This window comes from Cyrtonyx montezumae, unplaced genomic scaffold (assembly GCF_038088225.1).
Source record: "Cyrtonyx montezumae isolate F1298 unplaced genomic scaffold, pur_monq_1.0 scaffold_24, whole genome shotgun sequence".
Lineage (NCBI taxonomy): Eukaryota > Metazoa > Chordata > Aves > Galliformes > Odontophoridae > Cyrtonyx > Cyrtonyx montezumae.
Genome location: NW_027071981.1, coordinates 4643446 through 4664405, shown reverse-complemented (window position 1 = coordinate 4664405; position 20960 = coordinate 4643446). Strand labels below are relative to the sequence as shown.

Sequence of the window (20960 nt, the reverse complement as noted above, 5' to 3'; positions counted from 1 at the left end):
GTCTCATCTCAGAACATCTCAGATTTTTTGTTACTATCTGAAATTAGATTTCTGCCAGAAATACATCCATTCCGGCAGTAGCAAAAATACTTAATATTTTAAGATTAGAAACATGAGAATCCTATACTTTCTAAAAATAAATAAATAAAACACTACAAAGCATTGCAAAACAGTGGAAATGTGCTGATTCCATTACATATACAGATAAGAGCTTTGCTTCCAAATTACATGTTTTTTTGTCGTATGTCTCTGTAATTCTCAACCACTAAACAATGAAATCATATGCTTGCATTTCATTAGAAATCACCAACTAAATTCCCTGGGATCATCTCTAAAAACAACAGTTTCTAATGTCATAAGTAGGATCATGCAAAATCTAGAGATCACACATCCAAAAATGTCAGCAGGACATTTCTCTCTTCCTTCCTTTGACTCTGAGTGAAATGTGGGCAGCTGCTCTGCCTAGGGCTCGGGGTTGAACACGCCTGGTGGGACCCAGTTCATGGCTGCAAAAATACCCCAGGCTCTACAGCTGAGACCTGCAGGGATCTTTCTTAAGAGCACAGCTTCACCAAACTTGAATTATCACACTCACTGCTTATTATTTTGAGTCAGTTTACTGCATTTGGCATGACACCAGAAAACACCGTGACTACAGCTGCTTTCTTATTTGTTCCCATCCCCTGCCCCTCCCAGATTGCTACAGCAAGAGATGCAGCTGAAAGGCAGCTCACTTGGTCTTGCAATATAGGAAATGCTAGAAATATCTTTTTCACAAATCAGAGAAAACCCTTACTGCAAAAAAACATCGACAGAGCTTTCATCAGCAGCCCCCGAAGTTTGCCAGGTCCGGTCATGGGACGGCAGCAGAGTTTTGATGGCATTGCACTAATGTTGCTCAAACATCTGTTGGCAGAAGTGACACTCCTCCCATCAAAATGGAAACACCCACTTTCAGTGATGCTACTGGTGGTGGTTTAATAATTTTCGTGTATTTCAAGATAGATCAATTTATCCTATTACAGCTGATCCAGCTTTTTTTTCCTAAGATACATAAGCAAAAATAAATCTTTTCCCGTGAACACAGCCCAGTAGCTCCTAGGCAATAGTAGAACAATTTTTACCATAATACCTAGTATAAATTTTTTTAAATCATTTTATCTTATTAAAAGAAAAGAAAGAAAAAAAACACAAGTATCACCAAAGCAGACAGAGCTATCCCTGTTCACCTTGCTGTTGTCTGGTTTATATCGTCATCCCCATCTGCTTTCTGTTTCCATGAAATAAAGCAGCTGTCTCCCATGAAGTTTAAATCTTCTTAGCCAAAATACAGAAGCCAATCAGGTCTACCAATTGCTCCCTCCCCACTCCAGTCCCTCGATGATAATGGTTTCGGATGAAGCCCATACACATGAAATGCCAGATGCTACTCCCAATTACTTGTGGTTACCTGACTGCGATTGAGTTTGCTCACGTTTATTCTACAGCTTGAAGCCATCCATGCCCTCTTCCCCTGGGCACACTTTATTTGAGCAATTTTGTCTAATATTTATCTGTGGAAGAGAGATGGAAAGAAGAAGACTGCAGGCCTCTTTGGAGATTTCCAGTGCAGGCTTTGAAGATATTATTTTTGATCTTCTCCTATTGTTCTATCTTGTTACACTTGTCACATCTTATTCAATAAGGTCAGACCACCTTCATCTAGGAGCCAAAGCTGAGTGCTGCTAAACAATACAGCAGCTCTCATTAGAGAGAAAAAAAAAAAAAAAAAGCAGGATTTGACCAGCTTTGGCTCTGAATAGACTGCGAGATCACAGCAGTTTTCCTGCAATGAGTGGGGTATCTGTGACTCCTCTCCAACTGTTGCACAACATTTTGTACATCAAAATTTTGTTACTGCCAAGCCAACTTGCCATTAAAGGTTACGTCTTTCCCTCTACAGTTTCTAAATTATTTCAGGAAGTTTCTAAATGGTTTCATACATGATAAAACATGTAGGAAAAACACACACCAAGTAATTTTCAAAGAGTAACTCTATGAGAGCTCCACATGTCAAATTCCACATGACACAAATTAAGGAACCAAAAAAACTGCAAATGCTGCATGTTCCCCATGCGTATCAGCTATGACTGCTCCAATTTGCCCCAGGTGTCTTGTAAACCACCCTATAACATCCTCTTGACCACTGATACACTGTAATTTCATCAAACTAGCCTACAAATCCAATAGCCGCCAGAGGTTTTCAGTATTAATGACAAGGTGTTTGTTTCCAGACACATAGGGTATTAACTCCTAGCATTAACAGTGCAACACAAGTGACAGCTGAGTCTAGGATAAGCTCCCATCCCTGAAAACTCTCCATCTCCTTTACAGCTTTAAAGAATGCCACCATGCTCTGAGGGATAAGGGAAGCATTTTGCCTGTGGAGCTAAGCCTCCCACAGACAGCGATCAGTAGCAACCAGCAGACCCAAAAAGCTGCCGAGTCCAAGACAGGTTTCTTTTTTTCTTTTCACACCATCTTGGGGTTAAACCTTTTTCTCCACACCCCACCCTCACTGTTAAGTCACTTTTCAGGGAAAAAAACATGCTGGACAGTTAATGTGTTCCCAGATCCCAGGCAGCACAGACCTGCCAGCTGATCCAACCAAGGTGCAAGCTGTGTGCGATGACAGATGCAGGGATCACTGTTTGGAAAAGGCAGAAAAGGGTGTGTCTGAGGGATGCTCTATATCAACACAGAACCAAAGGGCTGACACATACTCGTGCTACAAGCAGAAAGGATCCTTCCTGTTATAAATTCAGGAAGCTCAGATTGCAGACTTTTTCTCAGTACGCAGAAAGGATCCAAAAAAACATTAAACCAAAACAAAAACGAAGCCTTGGTAACCATCCCCTACAGTACACACGAATCTAAGCATTTACGCAGATCCCAGCAATAGCATTCCATAATTAATTTAGCATAAAACACACTATCCTGGGAGCAAGAGGGCATGCGCTGTCTTTCCACTAGCTCTCTTTGGAGTCATTTCCTGGGTGAAAACACAAACTGCATGAGCTAACCTGAGCCCACAGGTGGCCCAGCCATACCTAGCCACTGGGGTGAGCAGTGCATCACCTGCCAGCTCCTGAGCTCTATGGCTCTTTTCCCTGCCCAAGTGGCCCCTCTCACCCCCCAGAGCAGATTGTCATGGTTAATCTTCTCCTTGCTGAACCACATCATCTCACCAGTGTAACAGCAACATTTCTTCCAGACGGAATCATGATGGTTTCATTTCCTGCTCGCTGAAAGCTAGTTTTCACAGGTCCACAGCACATGATCTAACTGGAAATTTTAATGAAAATACCACATTTTGTTGGAGCTGAAGTACTTCATAGAGTTTTTCCTTCTGTCCCTGGACTAGCTTTCAGGGTTAAAGTCAGTGGCTAAGAAGATGGAAGGGCTGGACTCAATTCTATGCATTGTCTTATTTTGCAGCTTGTGACGAGAAAACTTGCTCTGCTCGACACAGATCGGGAACTTGAATTTATACTTCCATCTCAGTAATGTAACTGTCTGTAGGGTTTATATATCTTTGTGCACAAAGAGACTTTCATAGATAGCTGGACATAAAAAAAAAAAAAGCAAATTGGGAAAGTCAGAGAGCTGCTGTAGGAAATTCCTGTCTCACCAGGCTTTGAGGAGCACCCAGGACTGCAGGTGTATTGCTCTGCAGCCACATCTCTGACACGTAATCTCCTTCATGATGCAGGTCATGGCACTTCTCCCCACCAAGCCTCTGTCTAGCCTCACCACTTGCAACTGCAGCTGAGCATAAGATGCTTTTTAAACCCTTGCAGTGATGGACAGTTAAGCCACAGCCACCAGCAACTTGTTCCAAGGAGTAATTACCCTCACTTAAAAATGCCTCGCCTTTTCTGTTTGATCTTTGCTGACTTCAACTCAGCCACTGGATTCTGTGTTTTTCCCTGCTACTTTAAAGAGTCCTTCGCTCCAGACATCTTATCCCTCAGTGGGTACTTACAGACCATGATTAAATAGCCACTTAACCTTCTCTTCAGTAAGGTGAGTTCTCAGAGAGCAGATGGTGCTGAGCACCTCTAAAAATTAGTACCACAGCTATTTATGTCTGAATTGCCAGCCGAGCTTTTTGGAAGGCTGGTTATGAAGAGCTGCTGGCACCTGCCTCCTCATTGAGGGAAATTACAGGTGCTCAGCATGGCCCAGCGTTTATTTTGCTTTTAGGAAATGGAGTATGAAAAGAGCATGGTCTCCCACGCTAGCTCACCCTGGCCAAACACGGCAAGAAACAACTTCTGCCATAGGACTAAGTATCTCAGAACTGAGACAGTTTTACCAGCACTACAGACTGGGGAGCGAATGCCCACTGCACCAATAGCTAAACTGACCTCTACTCACTGGAGACCACCACTTTCCAGCAGCAGATACTCGGGGAAGGTTCTTGGTCAGAGAACACCCAAAGCCTTCAAGCTCCTCAGACCTACACGGTCTCTTCAGCCCAAGCTGCTGCCCTTTGGAGAGCAACTAAGAGAAGTGCGCCTCACCACCAAGGCATTGCCACCCCAGCTCCCCAGAAATGACTGCCATAGCATGGCCAGTACATCAATTTTGTAAGCTCAGTAGTGAGATGACAATGATATCTGTATCTTAAGCCAAGGCAGTTTATCAGCAAGACTCAACTGCTGTAGTTCTTCCATAAATAGGACAGGGAAACAGCTGTCTAGTGTATGTGCACTCCTACAAGTCTCCAAGTTCCTCTGCTACCTATGCTGGCCTCTGTGTGCTTTGCAACTGCACATAATCACAGTTAAGACTTCAAAAGCTCCAGAAGCGAAGTAGATAGCTCTGAGGAAAACCTTTTCATTTACACAATACACAGAGATGGCCTCTAGGCATGCTGGGACAGTACCTGGATAGAAAGGTACCAGAATAGGGCGCATATGGCTCTCATAATTAAGAAAAATCTACAAATACATTGAATTACAGTCTGCAGTCACAACATGAATGAAGCAATGAAAGGAGAAAGATGGCTGTAGTTTCCCTCCCCACAATGAGAGACACACTGTGTGTGTACAAGTGCATATACACAAGAAGGACAAATGAAACCAGGAGACAGAGGCAGACTGCGATGGAGGAGAAGGCAGGCTACAGTCTTGGGAATCTCTCCAGATTTTCTGTCAGTAAACAGTTGAAACCAAAGCTACAGGAGTATAATTGCCTCCTTGTCAATCTTGACATTAGCATTTTTCTGACTCTTCGATGACAATCACTTCTTTCAACACTCCTTAATAACAATTCATTTACTTATCCTTTTGTGAACATGTGGGACTGCCAGTAGCCTCACATCCCTAAGGCAAAAAAGCTGTGGATAAGATGTGACTACCAAAGGCAAAGCAGATTTCTGAACAACCTGGATTTTTCAGAGCTCACCTCCCACTTTCTTCAAACAGCTGTTTGAAAATATGCAAAAAAAAAACCAAAACAAAACCTCTTAATTCTTTCCTTTCATGCATTTTAGGATGTACTAAAAAAAATAATAATCCTTAGAGTTGGAAAATAAATCCTTAAAAATAAAAATCCTTAGAGTCGGAAAGGACCTCTGGAGGCCACCTAGTCCAACTCCCTTGCAATGCACAGGGACACTGCAGATAGATCAGGTTGCCCAGGGCCTGATCCAGCCTCACTTTGAAAGTCTCCAGGGATGGGGAATCAACCACATCTCTGGGCAACCTATTCCAGTGCCTTGCCATCCTCAGAATCCTTTGATATGGGCAAATGTTGCAAGTCTGCTTCTCAGTCCAGTATAAGTAAGGGTGTAGAATGAATCCTGATCTCATCACAATTATTATGCTCTCAGTTCTGTCAAGCCTCAGACCGCACATTTAGACCCTTAGCGAACAACTGCCAGGATAGTTGGAGAAATAATAAAAGCACTAGCTGGCTCAACTCCTCTCTCAGTGGATCATCTCTCTGTCACCAGTTTTTTGGAATTAATAAGTGTGGTCAAGAGAAACACTCAGTCCTTGCTGCCAAAGAGTCCCCTGCAGGTCGTACAAGAGAAACCTCAGGGTTAAAAGGTTAAGAAGTTTCTGCGGGATCTCAGGAATAAATCACTGCAAGTCAGCCTGTGCTCATAACCCAAGATACCTTTAAAACCCCTTCAGAAAACCATTTCCTGCCCTCCACAAACTCCTGCATAGCTCCAGTGCACAGAGAGAGATACCAGTGTCTCCTCCCATGCATCTGACTTAAACTGTTTGCCACAGAGGTAGGTCTGATAATTAGGAACATGATTAGCAACGCCTCGCATCTTTAAAATCCAAACAAATGCCATATTGTTTGGAAAAAAACTTTCAATAAAGCTCACAATTTCTCTGTGTCTCTCATACAGCATAGAATAATAACACCAAGTTATAAATCCCTTATGAGAGCAGCCAAATGATGTTGTGCAGCAGTATACAATTTCAGCTTTAGTCTCATGATGAGCTCCCACAGTGAAAAACTCTCCTTCCTGAGTAGATGGCTGAAAAGGAGAACTAAATGGTCAAATATTACCCCAAATAAGTAAGAAATGTCAAACTGTTTCTATTAAAGAAAGAGCCAGTTCTCTCACCTTGGACACCTACTCTTGTTGAAGTCAACAGCAAAATTCTCATTGACTTCAGCAAGAACAAAGTCACAGTCCTCCCGCATCACTGACAGGGCAGTGGCATGGTCATGGGTCCTGAATTTAAAGAAGAAATAAATCGATAGAAACAGCCTACAGCTGTCTGGTTACACCTCCCCAGCTACTTCCAGGCTCACCTCAGGGACTTCCACTGGTTCTTACTTTCTGGACAACAGGTTGATAAGAGCATGTATGATATATCAGGCTTCAACTGGATCCCAGAGGGTTCTAGCTGCAGCGCCATCAATACAAAAACAACTTGCCAGTACCTGGTGCTGAGCTGATGAACTTGTTCTTAGTCTATTTTATTTGACCTACTGTGAATCCTGCCAAATATAATGCTCTGTTACAGAGCAGCTAATGTAATCAGTGGTGCTTACACCATATGTATTTACAGAACAGGGAAAACCAGCTTGAACATATCTCACAGAAGAGGTGCAAAAATTTAGACCAGACGACTACAGCAATTTTGTTTTCTGTTCCCATTCATGCAAAACTGAGCATAAAAAAGACAAAGGCCATCTGCAAGTTCAGTCATAAAAAAAATGAAATTTCTCAACATATGTACATATGAATGCAGTGTATGTATATGCAGATCCTATACAGACAGAGGGTAGGTTAAGAGCCTTGTGCATACAAATAATATACATACATAATATTATATATATGTGCCTACATACAATGTAGACACGTGCTGCCCTGCAAAGAACTGAATTTAAATTACAGGAATTTCTTCCACTTCCAAACAATTCCTATTCCCTCCTTATGCTAGTGTTCCCTTTGACTGGCATTAGAAGGAAATACAAAATCAACAGAACAAGAACATTGCTGACTGCAATCTGGAGATACAAACGAATCTTTTATATTACCAGCATTGACTATGGCTGGCTTAAATAAATATTTTTTTAAAACTACTTAACAAATGAGCACTTAAGTGGGCTTTCACTGAACTTCAGCATAAACTACGCAGCACACATTTGGCAAACGTTACACTAGGATTTTAATTAAAGCCACGGGTCCAATAAGCTGCATTGTTTTTACTTCTTCCCCCCCCCCCACTCCGTGTTTGTCAGCTTTCTCTCTCTCTGGCTGCAAGTGAAGAGGCAGATTTGTCTGAAGCTACGACCAAAGCCAAAAATCAAAGCCAGTTCCATTTCCTGGGATGGCTGTGAACACAGTTTGCTGCGAGGAAATACACCCACACACATTATGGGTGACCTTGGGAGCATCAGTTCATTGACTACGCTTCTGGCAGCTGAACGTTGGATCATCAAAAATCCTCCTGAACATGGAAACACACACAGCGCTGGCAGAGAAACAGCCAATGCACTGAGAAAAGCAAGTTTCAGAGAGGGGAAGAAAAAAAAAAAAAAAAAAAGCCCATGCATGCAGTAAAAAAGAAGCCAACCGCCTTTCATTCAGCTTTGGAAACTGTCAGAAGCAATACAACATTTACCTGCTGAATTTTTTCTTGTCTGAGAAAATTTTCAGCATAAGCACTGGGAAGTATAAACACAGTTATACAACACATGGCAGCTGAGGGAGGGCAATTTTGCAGAAACAGTATCTGATCTGGAGAATTTCTGCCAAAAAGGCTTCTTTTTCCTCTTTTAAAATATGACAATACTAAAACATGTTTAGTAACAAACAGTGTTTTCAAACATTTGGAGAACATTATCCCCTAGACAACTTGTGATGGATTAATAGGGAAGCAAAACTTACATGACTTTGAATAGATTGACTGCTATCCACATTCAAAGGAATGCTCCAAGTTTTAAACAAGCTACAAAGGTGACTTGGGACAATCTGTCACATTGGGATGCGCTCGATCCAATCCTTTCACCAATTAGAAACAGCACACTGCATTATTTTACAAATCTATTAAGTAAATTTTAGTCCTTCAAGTGGCAAACTGTTTGCATTTTTGTCCAGAACTTATAACATATTGCCCAAAACTTAAGAAATTCCATTATTTGCAATAACCAACATCGAACTTTCAATCAAACACCATCTACAGAAGAACGATGAGGCAAATTATGCAATGGCAATTAGCGTTCAATCCTTGTCATTTCAGGGTGACGGTACTATTTGAAATAAGCAAAAGGAAAATGGATTAATGTGCTAAAATAAAGACTCTTTGTTCATCTGAATAAAACATTTGTAGCTCTGGTCTAAGAGGTTACTTTCATTTGCAGCCAGTTTGACTTGCCACTCATCTTCCTTTGGGAATCATTCTGCTTCAAGTGCATTAAGAAATGATTTATTTGCATAAGCCAACAGAAGGTTATTCTTTCCTCAAAAAAAAAAAAAAAAGCAGTAGAGTGACATTGCTCTACAAATTAAAGAAAACATTGACAACTTCTGAAAAGTCTCATAGGTCATTAACGGAACCATGTCACATATCGCAAAGTGATAGTGCCAAAGTGGCATAAGTTATGTTTTAAGCATAGTCAAGCTTTTGCACTCTCTTCCCAGATACTAAAAAACTAATTGAAGAAAGATTAGAAAAAAATTGATCTTAAGTACTGTGTTTAAAACAGAAAGCAGCAATTACTATCCCTAAGTCTTTTTCCCTTATGGATATTTAGAAAATGAGTAACATCCCTACAAATGTACTTTGTCATTCTACACATTTATTTTGTCATCTGCCTTGAAAAAAGAGAAAGTGAACCTGAAGGTGCTCTCGTGTATTATAGTCCCTGCTTCTGGGGATGGATTGCATCATGTCAAGGCACAAAGGCAGTTGTCACAAACCCAATGTTGCCATACCTCCTGTCTGTGGATGTCACTATTGCACTTTGCAATTACAGATATTAGGGTGGCATTGTGTCCTCTGAAGGGGAGCATCCCTAGCAGCAGCCCCGTGTGCTCTGCTCCTCCTTTAGCAGAACGGGGCACTTTCACGAGCACTGGCTGCAGAAGCATTGCTAAGACAGAACAGAACCATCAGGTATTTTGCACCATGGCAAAGAGGCTTTGCAAATTGATTTAACAAAGAGGTCAGGCCATGGCCTTCTGCCCTGCTCCTCTCACTATCCCGTAACGCTGATTCCTACCAATGTTCTCAAGGGTATCAATTCCATTTTCCTCATCCCCTCAACTTACAACCACATGTAGCAGTGTGTCAAAGACAAACCGCATGGCCAGAGCGTCACTGACAGTTAGCTATATCAGGTTGCTTTCCATTTCCGTACTGCCATCTCACACAGCTCTCAAAAAAAGCCCATATATATAAATAAATAAAACAACATCAACAAAAAACCACAGCCAACCCTCACCTCACCAAGCAGCCCCTTGACAGCCTCAGAGAAAGGCAGCATCCCAGGCACATCCAACCCAAAGTCTTGGGAGAGGTACATGCTACAGAGCCCTCTCATGTTCAATGCAAATCCAACAACACTCCTAAATCACCACAAAAACACCTTTCCAACTGACCTGCCACTGCTGAACAGCAGAAAGAGCGAATGTAATTTATTGTAATCCCTCCTTTTCCATCTGAAGAGTTGCCATTATCTTGTTAGGTGCTAAGATCAGCTTCCCGAACTCTGCTGGGAAGTTTACGAATGGTAGCATACAGCACCGTGCCAGATAGCACTGTAGGGAATAACCTCCAGTAATCTCTCTTACCCCAGTTCTGGCAATCCTATTTTACTTGGCCTTACCAGCAGGCTACCTCTGCTTTCCCAACTCAAAAGTTTCCTTTTAAACTCAAGGAAGGGAGATCCTCCTTTCAAGTATGGACTTTCATGTATGCACTAAGGCTCTAGGTAATGTTGCCTCACTTTTATGTCCCTAACTAAAGAGGAAACATTGCTGTTGTTTGCTTGGTTTCATAAGACCAGTCACCTACTAACTCAGGTAGTGCTGTTTCCTATGCTAGAAAACAAAGCTCATCTTCCCCTGCCTTTCTCACCCTGCCACACTACAACCAAAATACCTGGAAGACCACAGGTAAGAGCTTAGCCTAGAACTTCTTAAAATACTCAACTCCTTTATAACACAGGAAAGAAACTAATGAAGGAGTGGGCAAATGAGAATACTGAAGTCCCATTTCCCACCTCTTAACTCATCCAGTACACAAGCCAAAGCAATTATGTCGAGACATATTTGACTGCAATAAAACAATTAATTACACTCTGTGCCTATTTTAAATATTAAGCACTAGCAGCATGTTGTTCAGAAATTTAAGTCCCTAAGTTTTAGTTGCAGAATGTGTGAAAGAAGCACCACATATGGAAGAAAGTCAAAACCAAACATCTTTTTGTTTGTATGCTGAATACCTACAATATTATGTAATTGAAAAATTATGATTTAGAATGAGTTGAATGTTGCAAGCAACTCCCAAGTAAAATTTGGCATCAAGGATGACCATTTATAAGCTAAAGTCTGATTGCACACTAAAATACGTAGATTTATAACAGCTTATCTTTAAAGATAATGTACTGCACACAAACACAAGTGCTGGATCTAATTTATCAAGATTTATCAAGATTTGTGGTTACGAACACATGGACACCAAGAACCCAGCATGAATGCTAAGTTACAGTCCAATGCAGTTCCAGCTGGCAAAGATATAAACATTTCTTCCCCAAACTGCTGTTGCTAGTGGAATCAATACGGAAAATCTGACCATACCTACAGCAAATGCTAGTTGCATATTTTTCCCTTCCCTGAAGGGAAACAAGGAAAGACAACCAAAGGCACCCTGCCCACTAATCTTTCAGCTTTACTACCTCAGCTACAGGGACAACTCAGGCAATACCAAACAGGTGGTGGACAAAGCATGCAGCAAGTCTTGAAGATGACGTGACTGAATTTGGTCTCTCTTTGATCTCATCATCAACGTAGCACAGACATCAGAGGCACGGAAAACTCATAACAGGAACTCAAGTAAAAGCAGAATGTGGTGCTGTAGCACTGGATGAAGGTTCAGGCAGTAATGAAAGCCTCATTTCGCATGTATGAATACACCTGGCTGACAAAGCATTGTGCCTTGTGTAAAAAGTAATGATTTGCACATTTGGGTCTGCATTGAAGCAAAATTCAAACATGTTACAGAGACACATGACCCAGTAAAATGAATGTCACATCAGTCTTAGAATCACAGAATGGCTTTGCTTGGAAGGCACCTTAAAGATCATCCAGTTTCAGCACTCTGCTGCGTGCTGGTTACCCTCACCATCTCAGGCTGCCCAGGGCCCCATCCAACCTATGCTTAGGCACCTCCAGGGATGGGGTACACATGACTACTGCAGTCAGCCTGCACCAGGACCTCACTGCCCTCTGAGTGAAGCATTTCTGCCTAACATCTAAAGTAAATCTCCCCAATTTTACTTTAAAGTCATTCCCACTTGTTTTACCCCTATCGGAATATGTAAAAAGTTGCTCCCCTTTCTGCTTAAAAGCTCCCTTCACGTACTAAAAAGTCACAATGAGGTCTCCCCAGAGTCTTCTCCACACTAAACAAGTCCAACTCCCTCAATCTGTCTCCACAGGATCAGTCTTTTCACAGGATCAGCCTGACAAGGGCAGAGCAGAGGCTGACCAATCCCTTCTGTTTCCTTGCTGCTGCCCCTCTTTTGTTGCAGCCCAGGGTACAGTTGCATTTTCAGTCTGCAAGCACACACTGCTGTCTCATAGACAGCTTTTTGTCTACCAGGACCTCTATGTCCTCCACAGGGCTGCTCTCAAGGATTTCTTTATCCCAATCTGTACATTGCCCTGACACAGGTGCAACACCTTTCACTTGGCCTTGTTGAACCCCATTAGATTCAAATGGGCCCACTTGTCAAGCTTGTCCAGGTCCCTCTGGATGGCATCCCTTCCTTCGGTTGAATCAACTGCACAATTCAGCTTGATGTCCTCAGCAAACTTGCCAAAAGTGCACTCAATCCATCCATTTATGTTATTGATAAAGATGCTGAAAGGCACCAGTCCCAAAACAGATCCCTGGGGAACACCACTCATCACCAGCCTTCACCTGGACATAGAGCCATTGACCTCTACTCTCTGCCTGTGACCCATTCAGTACCCACCAAATAGTCCAGTCTTCAAATCCATCTCTCTCCAGTTTAGAAATAAGGATATAGTATGGGAATCTTCCGTTCAGATAATTCTCTTTAAGAAAAGCAACAACTTAGCAGTTTATAGTTAACATTTCTTGCTTTATTGGTATCACTGTTAATAAGTTCCAGCATGCTGGACATGAGGACAATCACATCAACACCAGCCAAGTTGCCATGTCTGATCTTTGGTGTAACCTTTCGGCTACTTCAATAGGGCTGGGTTTCATTTTTGTTATTGTACTTTATTTATTTTAGGTTTTTTTCTGAAAACAACCCCATTTTAAAAAGGTATTAAGGTACCATTGCAAGGTATCCAAATCAATAACTTATCAGCTGCTAATAACTTCAGAACTCTTAGTGCCTGTAGAACCAATTAATCTGGGTTTCACACTTTTAAAAGAAAGCCTTATAAGGTAGTGTCTAACCCAAATTTAACAAACCAAAGTTAAATATTTATAAACAAGACACATGGGAAGCACAGGAAATCCTTACAAAAGGTGCACTCCAATATGATTGACTATTCATGTATAGAGTATGACATGTGATGGAAATGAACAAAAAGTAAACAGTGTACTCCATTACTCCCAACATCTGCAAAGCCTATTTTCAACTTCCTAAATTACACAGATGTAACAGCATGGAGCTCTTAAGCCTTGAGTGCATACTGATGAGATCACATTTCTTTTTCTGTGATCCTGAAGTGAGCAATTAAAGAACATATATTTCTGCACTGCAACAGAGTAAGTCCAGAACATTAGCATTTCTGCTTGCCATCTGACATGTGCATCTCTGAGAGATAAATTAGCAACATGACAGCAGTTCCCAAAGAATACATCACACTTTTTTAATAAAATTAAGCAGACTGTTTCTCACTCAGCTGTTTAACAGAGGTGTTATAACAAAGGCTAAGATTTTCTTCACAATACACATCACCTAACATTAATTAGCAGTAAGAGAAGTCTGAATAAACAAGGAATAGGAAAGACTAAACAAATGCCACCAAGTTCAAAGGTGACATTCAGCTACAGGAAAATAAGGTTTTTCATCTTAATTTTTCACCATGCTTCTCTACACTTGGAGTCAATTTGGGACAGTCCTGTCCACTGACTTCTAAGATATGATCTCACATTCCTGCCCAAAATTGCATCGTCGCAGAGGTGAACAGGAAGGGATGTCCCCAATAAACTCAAATACAGCGTATCTGTATAGGTGATGGAGTAAACCCTGCTGTGAAAATGAGAGAAGGTCTATACCAAAAATCAGCTTTCAAGAAAGAACATGCATGCGTACAACCGCTATACGCATCTTCTGACTAAGGTAATTATAATCTGAGTACTCTAAATATGGAGGTTTGTTCCACTCCAACCTTTCTTACCAAGTTTTTGTGACATTAAGAATAAGGTAGTACTGGGAAATACGTTTCAGACTTCAACTTGCTCCCCCACTTTTCATTACAGAAGACGTGCTCTATTCTTCTCTCTTTTCTGGAGAGACTGAGTGATGAAACCATGGATCCATTGTTGGCATCAGGGCTGCTCCTAAGAAACCTGTAACTAGATCTGCTTTACTACAGTTCTTCCAAGAAGACTCGGGCGTAGTTATTTACCCTCAATTCCTCAGCCTCTACATATGATAGAACAGTGAAACCACTGTACATTTTGTACTGTAGTCAGAAAAAAAGTGTCGTATCACAACACCACTACAGCAGAGAATTTACCATTTTTAAAATGTTGGTCCTAAATGTTCAAAAGAAGATCAAAATGGGGCTTTCATCACAACAGCCTCACTCCCCCTACAAATCTGCAAACTCCTGATGTGAAGTCTAAGAGAAAAGGAGTTACAAAAAGCCAGGGAGATGTGAAAGTAAATTGATATGAGGCTGAAAGAGTATGGGAAAACATAGCTTGTATTCCTTTCTAACAGAGTCCAGAGTCAAGCACTGCACACAGCAGCCCTTTAGCTACAGAAGCAGTGGTAAGCAAGATCTGGAGGAAAAAGGGAAAGTCTCAATGAAAACGTGAGTTAAGGAAAGCCTGATCTTGAGACCATGTTATGACTGCTAAAGCTAAATGTGACTGGAGGCCTCAATGACAAACTATGGGAAGGGCAAAAATTCTACAGTTGGCAGTGGTTTGAGGCTATGAGTTATTTTTAGGTTGTTCTGAGAAAGCAACAGTGCGGCTGATACACTGACATTGGAGCCTTGAAGCCAAGTTAAGTTGCATCAATAACATCACAAACGAGCAGTATTAGCCATTGCAGTTAAAGACCAGTGCAACAGCTTCTTAATTGCTTTGTAACTGAGATCCTACGACAACTTTGATTGGCAACACAACTGAATCAATATTTTTAATCTAAATTTTCCCTTTGCCATCAGCATCATCAATTCAGCTCTACATTGCATCAAAGACAGATTACACCAATATTAACAGAAGATGGTACTTTTGTTCATTAGGCATTTACTTCCATAAGCCTCTCCACTTAAATAGAAACGAGCAATAAAAAATGAAGACAATCTCCTTTCATGCAAGAATCTCTCCCAGAACCGAAAGTTTTAATACAGAAAGAAAATTCAATACTTCTTGACACAAAAATGTGTCAAGAATTGAACAGGAGTGGAGGCTGAAATTAATTAAAAAACAAACAAACAAAAAAAAACCCAAAAAAAAACATAGAACACTGAAGTTCTTTATCAGAAGGGATATTTTGATGCTGCAGAAGCCTTAACGCCCAGAGAAAGCTACAAGACTGGAACTGAAGACCAGGGCAGTTAAAAATAAAACAAAAACTTTGAATGTACTTTAAACCCATAAAAATGGTTTCTCTTCCTGTGCAGAGTATCTTTGCTTCATGATCTTATGTGATGCCGGCCTACAAAATACAATGCAACTACGAGGCCTTTATTAGTATCAGCGACCTCAGAAGAAACGCTGCTTTCAATTTCACCTCAGAAAACATTTAGCCCAGCAGGAGGCTCGGATCTGGTAGATCCTGTCAGTTGACTTTCAGAACAATCCCGAAATCTTTAGCTTAGAGTTTTGTGCTTTACAGTTTTCACTCTCTTTTTGAGCACCTTTTCGTTTTCCATATCCTGTTTCTATTAAGATGTTTCTTCATGCAGTAAACAAGGAACCAGCTGCCTACTTTGAAAGTGACCTTCAAGGCTAACAAGAAAAGTCAACAGCTACAAGACATACAAGCCAACACAATCCACATAGAGAGGTACACTAGGGAAGACTGTTTTTAAACAGGCATGACAGGGCACAACAAAAGCATTCCAGGTAGGCTGATGTATTGTGCTGAAAATCCTACTCTGCTGTTGGGTCTGGAACCCCACATGCACAAGGAGAACAACTGGGGAAACAAGTCTTTGGGAAGAGGCACAGCAATGCCACTGCCACCCACTTCCTGCCTTACACCTGAAGAGGTTTGGGCTAGAAGGGCTGAAGCATCAGCAACCACACTGCAAATAGGTGAAGATCAGGAGCTAAGGACCAATATGAGAAGGCAGCACTCAAGTAATAAGGGTGTTAATGAAATAAAGCAGCTTTCATTTTTTGCTTCTCAGAACTACGCAGTGAACAAAAGTTAAATACTTTCTGTGTGACTTGCTAGCAAGATATGTTGTTTTGATGACTGTGTCAAGGTTTTCACTTTTCTGCTTCAGAAACCCACTCCATCTACACATTCTTGAACACCGCCACACAGTAACATATCCATGAACAGGCTTGGCCACAATTCCAAGATCTCTAACAAGGTGGTAAACAGCAAGTTCACCATTAACAACAGGCAAATGAATATGCACGAAGAGTGATTCAGTGTACCAACCCAAGTGCTGGACAGCTAAGAAATGTTGTGAGTCCTTCAATGTTACTATCAAAGGAAACTAGAAAACAAAAAGATACAAGTGGATCTGATGACTTACAAAGAACTAAAATTCCTGGACAGAACACAGGGAGAAGAAATCTGCGTGTTGCCTTTTTGTTTATTTTACATATTTTTGATTACAGGAGTAGGAGCCTATAACTGAAATAGTTTTATGGGCCAATTAGACAATAACATTTTACTTCCTAAGACGAGCAACTCACATTAACATAAAAATTCCTTATAAACTTTCACATAATCTATACTGCAAAAGAAACAGAAAAGTAGCTTGTTCATCTCCAAAGGCTAATTATATTGGTACATACTGTTTCAAAAATTTAAAACCTAAAACTTAACACTGAATGGTCACTGGAACTATCCATCAGGAACAGTTTAAAAGGCACATCAAAAACAAGAAATTGGAGTACCTACATGTTACAGCATTGATAGCAGACTATTCCACTTGATGATGATGCAGCATCCCCAAGACATGTTCTTAATGAAGGCACCATATTATTACAGGTCCACAGAGTACATTTCAAGGGAAACACCTAAGTATGCTTTCAAAAACGCAATTACAGGACTTCCACACAACATGACAGTATTCCTTCAAAACAAGCACACAAAATCTCTCAATGGTCTGGAGTTCATGACAGATTCACCTCTACTACCCTGAAAACATAGATTTACAGGGTAAATACAAGGGACCATCTGACATGTCACCACCAAAGCTCCACTGTCCCCGTCCTATCTTTTTGCTGGGAGCTCTGTAGGCCAGGGAAATAGTCTTTGCAGAGCTAACCCAGTGACAGGGAGCAGGCACAGCCTCCCTAAGCTCAGCCATCACACTGTGGGCTCCTTCTGTTACCTTTCTTGCCAAGCTGCGATGCAAGCAGAACGCTATGGATTCATTTACAATGCGCCTGTCATCCAACCAAACCTGAAATGCAAGCAACAGCAACTTTATTAGCACTTACTGATCCCAAGGGTGATAAATATGTTTGTTTACTCCTGTGCGAGTAAAGCTGGTGGTGAAAAGGAAACTGATCAGACTGTTAAGTGGCTCTAACTCGCATTAAAAATCAAATGATAATATAATCCCAGGAAATTGCCAGGATATAGAGATCCAAAGTGATGTAGTACCCAGGGCCACGATGGCATCTTGCCAACAGCTTGAGGGTCAAAGCTATTCTGTTTGTATTTACATAAATTTGCATCTGTTTTACATAAGAAGCACGTATAGTATTAAATGCACTTTTATAGAGGGATTGTCCTGAGCTAGCACACCTGCTCTTACAAGAGCACAGGGTTAATACTTCTGTCCCCTGTTTTTAACTTCCCTAGCTCTGTTTTGCTGTGCCACCAGGCCACGGGCGAGTTATCCCCTGGCCAACAAGGCTGTGTGCCCCCACAGCCATATGTGTGAGAGGAGCAGTGCAGGGAGCAGGGATGTGCTACCTGTTCATTCCACTGGCAGTGCAAGGTCCCTTCCTGCTATGTTTGGCAACAGTTAATGCATCTTTCCATCACTTTTTCACTCCCGCAGCTCTTCTTAAGTTCAAGTTGCAGGTTTACACCTTCCCTTCTTGTTTGTGTGAGGGCTCGAGACTCCTCTCAGCCATTAGGACATAAATAAAAGTATAAAAACCTTTTCTACAAAGCACAGAAACATTAATCTTCAGACTGTGATATTGATGGTCATGCACAATACCAATATGTATGTATACATGTGCCGGGAGAACCAGAAAGCATTTCCACACTAAGACATTAAAGAAAAGCAATCACAAACATATTTCCATGGAATCAAAATGTTCTCTCATGTTACAACACACAAGCACAATCAGTTCCTCTGCAGCTACAATTCGAGTAATTGCTTTCAACTGTTTCTGTGGGATGTTTTACTCTACAGAGCTATCAGCATCCAAACATCATTCAAACACTGTGGGAAAAAAAAACAAAAAAAACAAGTCTTTATTACTGACAAAAGCTAAATCTGAAGTACACATCCTATGTTCTTTAAAACAGAAAACAACACTTCCTGTTTAACTGCTAGACTTCCCCAGCCATCTCTATTTGTCTCTTTTTATATTCAGTCATAGCTCCGCTCCATGATTCAGTCAGATTCATGGTTGGTTTCATAAAGCTACCCAACTAACCAAAGTGGAAATCTCAAACATCACAAAGCTACATATTAGTTCCTATTTTGCAACGAGATAGAAAGAGTTTTCTGCAATGACAGAGTGCAAACTCGCACAAACTGAAAAAAAGCAGTAGGGGAAGAACAGTGAATGTGCTTTTGACAATGCTCACATTAAACATCTGGATTTAAACTGTTATCATCCCTGCCTTGCTTACACGCTTAGGGAACACCTCCGAACTCTGGGATGTTAGATACTTCTAATTGTGATTACAAATGAGAATGCTGGACAAGGACCAGACACTACCATCGCTGTACACAAGTCAGATCTCCTAACACCAGGTCTGCCCTATCAGAACACATTCTGCCTTCTGTCCTGAAAGAGCAGACACTGAACGCCAAACAAGCATTACAGCCTTCAAGATACTAAATCCAGGCTATCATTCCTCCCTTCTTGCTATTCTTTCCTGAAAGCCTGACTTTGTTTAGGAATTCTTTTTTTTAAAGTTCACGTTTTCACACTGCCTTTCTCATCACAAAACACTCCTGCCATGAAGACAGATCTCCTGGGAAATCCTACGGCAACAAACTACAAACAGAAAGAAGTTGGGAAATTGTGCAGAGCAATACATTTCGCGTTTAAGTTTCCAAGGAACTGAGCTAAACCAATCAGACTCTTTTCTTAATTTTTAACGACAGTTTCAGACGTCATCTGCAATAAACTGAAATATTTTCCTTCTCTGAACTGCTAGGGAATGCAGCCAGCGCATCTCCATATAAAAGCACATGCTCTGCCATACTGCAAATGCCATACATATCCCTCACCCCTCCAGTCATTTTCTTCTTATCTGACCAGCTACGCTTCTCTTCAGCATCAACTGTCAATTTGTACAATCAAACTCAAGCTGCATTACTTCAAAGTTTATAAATCCCTTATGCTTCCTTTCAATCCTTGCAAAGCACTGAAGTGAGATTTGTCTGGTCGAATGTTTGCCATGTCAGCATGGTTCTGCTCAAGCCAGCAGCTCATCTTTTCACTTCCAGTCTTGCGTTTTAAAGAAGATGTCATAACACAACTGGTACAGTCTCACAAATGCAGCAGAAGCTACAGCAAAAGCTTTATTTTTACTTCTGTTCATCTACGTAAATAACGTGTAATCTGGGTACTTAGTTCTTGACGCAGCAGCTGAACACAACGAGAAGATAAATCCTTGAAGGGTGATGGCTAATGCTTTTCTTCATCTATGTACATAACAAGAGACACAAAAGGCTTGCTGGGAAGTTTGTCTTACCACGACCCATTCCTATCCATACCTCCCAGGGCAAGATGGGAACAAGACAGCTGAGCAGTGCTGCCTGTGCCTCCCCAGGCAGCTCAGAAGAGGCAGGTCTTGCCAAAAGCCAGGCTGCTGCACACTTGTCAACACCATAAATGCTGGGTGAACTACACAGCATGGCAGGCACACTTTGTTCTGCTGCATCCCCCCCCTCCTCAAGTGCTTGAGATTACCTGAAATATTTTTATCTCTGTCTGGGGGAGTTATCGTAGAGTTACAGATCACATTTCGAGCATAAAACGCAGCACAGTCTGATTGGCATAAAACCCCAACAGACTGTTTGGGGAATAGTTTGTTCTCCTAATGCTGACATTATATCATTTGTTTCTAGCAGCTCAACAACACCGACAAATTGTTATCTTATTTGAATTGTCACAAAAAGCTTAATAACTCTCTTTATTTGGCATATCTTTCAGAAGAAAAAGGAAATAGGTACATTATTAGTAAAGCAACATATGTCTGATGACTTTGATCTGTGCTGATGCAATGCCCTGCAAGGATAAAAGCAGAGCCTTGTAAGAGGTGGAGTCATCACATGAATACACACATCCTAAGCAGCCTCTTGAAAATAACAATTTCTACTCAATTAGCACTTAGTGATATCTAATTTTAGATAATAAATCACTGAACTTTCTGTTGTTGTGCTTTCATGCTACAATCCTCTCCAATTAGAACAAAATTTATTTTAACTGTTTCTCCAACATACTTTATGTATTTTCCCTGTTTAAAGCTGTCTGCTTGACTACATTAATATACAACTGTGGATGAAATCCAGGCTAGCTGCTCATCTCTTAAATTCCCACAGAAAAAAAAAATGAAATCATACAATGAAATGGGTTAAATATATAGAGGTATAACATGATGGGACA

The 20960-nt window shown here is 41.1% G+C and overlaps 1 protein-coding gene across 2 annotated transcripts in view; it reads right to left on the bottom strand.

Annotated features, from left to right (window-relative positions):
* The window catches only part of MACROD2 (mono-ADP ribosylhydrolase 2), an 840242-nt gene that overhangs the window by 396625 nt on the left and 422657 nt on the right, over window positions 1-20960 (bottom strand). The gene's annotated exons all lie outside the window — the stretch shown is intronic.